Raw genomic sequence first — 2304 nt, forward strand, 5'->3', positions numbered from 1 at the left:
TGGTAAAGCAATCTCAGGCCATGAGGGGGAGGGGTAATCAATTTCAACTGGGGGGATCCAGGAAGGTGTATACGGAGGTGGAGGGATTTGCCTTGGGCCATGAAGGCTGAACGGGAATTCGCTGAATAGCGAAGTGGGACAAGGGCATTGCAGGCTGAACACCAGCAAGGTGGTAATATGAAGGTGTGGAAATACCTGGAATGTGCAGACGACTGTGGACATATAGATTAGATCCTCTTTTTTTGATTTTAAAAAATTTTTATTATACTTTAAGTTCTGCGATATATGTGCAGAACGTGCAGGTTTGTTACATAGGTATACATGTACCATGGTGGTTTGCTGCACCCATCAACCCATCATCTACATTAGGTATTTCTCCTAATGATATTCCTCCTCTAGCCCCCCACCCCCTGACAGGCCCCATTGTGTGATGTTCCCCTCCCTGTGTCCATGTGTTCTCATTGTTCAACTCCCACCTATGAGTGAGAACATGCGGTGTTTGGTTTTCTGTTCCTGTGTTAGTTTGCTGAGAAGGATGGTTTCCTGCTTCATCCATGTCCCTGCAAAGGACATGAACTCATCATTTTTTATGGCTGCATAGTATTCCGTGGTGTATATGTGCCATATTTTCTTTATCCAGTCTATCATTGATGGGCATCTGAGTTGGTTCCAAGTCTTTGCTATTGTGAATAGTGCTGCAATAAACATATGTGTGTGTGTGTCTTTATAGTAGAATGATTTATAATCCTTTGGGTATATACCCAGTAATGGGGTTGCTGGGTCAAATGGTGTTTCTGGTTCTAGATCCTAGAATTACCACACTGTCTTCCACAATGGTTGAACTAGTTTACACTCCCACCAACAGTGTAGAAGCATTCCTATTTCTCTACATCCTCTCTAGCATCTGTTGTTTCCTGACTTTTTAATGATAGCCATTCTAACTGGCGTGAGATGGTGTCTTATTGTGGTTTTGATTAGCATTTCTCTAATGACCAGTGATGATGAGCTTTTTTTCATATGTTTGTTGGCTGCATAAATGTCTTCTTTTGAGAAGTTTCTGTTTATATCCTTCACCTGCTTTTTGATGGGGCTGTTTGTTTTTTTCTTGTAAATTTGTTTAAGTTCACTGTAGATTCTGGATATTATCCCTTTGTCAGATGGATAGATTACAAACATTTTCTCCCATTCTGTAGGTTACCTGTTCACTCTGATGATAGTATTTTTTTGCTGTGCAGAAGCTCTTTAGTTTAATTAGAGCCCATTTGTCTATTTTGGCTTTTGTTGCCATTGCTTTTGGTGTTTTAGCCATGAAGTCTTTGCCTATGCCTATGTCCTGAATAATATTGCCTAGGTTTTATTTTAGGGGTTTTATGGTTTTAGGTTTTACATTTAAGTCTTTAATCCATCTTGAGTTAATTTTTGTATAAGATATAAAGAAGGGGTCCAGTTTCAGTTTTCTGCGTATGGCTAGCCAGTTTTCCCAACACCGTTTATTAAATAGGGAATCCTTTCCCCGTTGCTTATTTTTGTCAGGTTTGTAAAAATATGGAACACTTCACGAATTTGCGTGTCATCCTTGCACAGGGGCCATGCTAATCTTCTCCGTATCTTTCCAATTCTAGTATATGTGCTGCCGAAGCAAGCACAGATCCTCTTTTTTTCTTACTATTTGAAATATTATTGCCGTGAGCACACATATCCATACACATATTCTTATACATTTCTCCAATTATTTTCTGCATATAAATGTTTAAAACTGAGATTAATGCATCAAAAATCTCCTTGTAGGCCTTTGCATTCATACCACTTACCATATTACCCTCCAGAAAGGTGGTGCCCCTGTCTCCTGTAAGACAGTTCTGGCTTTACCACACTCTTCCCCTGAGCCTGCAATGACTTTTTATACCAATAGAACAAGATAAAAATTTCTGAGGATGGTGTTTGATCCATGATCTACAACTTGACCCCAAACCTCCTTTTCAATTGTGTTTTTATCTCAGAGGCAGAATACACAGTGGTTAGGAGCACATCTTTGGAAGAGGCTGCTTGGCATTGAATCCTGAATCTACTGCTTTATAGATGAGTATTCCTAGAAAAGTGACTGAGTCTCTCCCTGCCTTGATTTCCTTATCTCTGGGGGATGTAGTTCCATTAAAATTTGTGAGGGAGCTCATTTTTAGTTGTCAATTTTTCTTATGATGATTAAACGTTATGAGTATTATTTTTAAAAATCTTATAAAATGTGAGTGGTTTGCCATGATCAGATGCCATGAGGACAATGAATCTGAGAGGCATGGGGGAGGC

The 2304-nt window shown here is 39.5% G+C and overlaps 1 non-coding gene across 1 annotated transcript; it reads right to left on the reverse strand.

Moving 5' to 3' along the window:
- Positions 1-1539: 1539 nt before the first annotated feature.
- Positions 1540-1646, reverse strand: LOC112131077 (U6 spliceosomal RNA). The gene has a single exon (XR_002913224.2). It is a non-coding gene; the product is annotated as a U6 spliceosomal RNA (small nuclear RNA).
- Positions 1647-2304: the final 658 nt, after the last annotated feature.

This window comes from Pongo abelii, chromosome X, assembly GCF_028885655.2.
Source record: "Pongo abelii isolate AG06213 chromosome X, NHGRI_mPonAbe1-v2.0_pri, whole genome shotgun sequence".
Taxonomy (NCBI): domain Eukaryota; kingdom Metazoa; phylum Chordata; class Mammalia; order Primates; family Hominidae; genus Pongo; species Pongo abelii.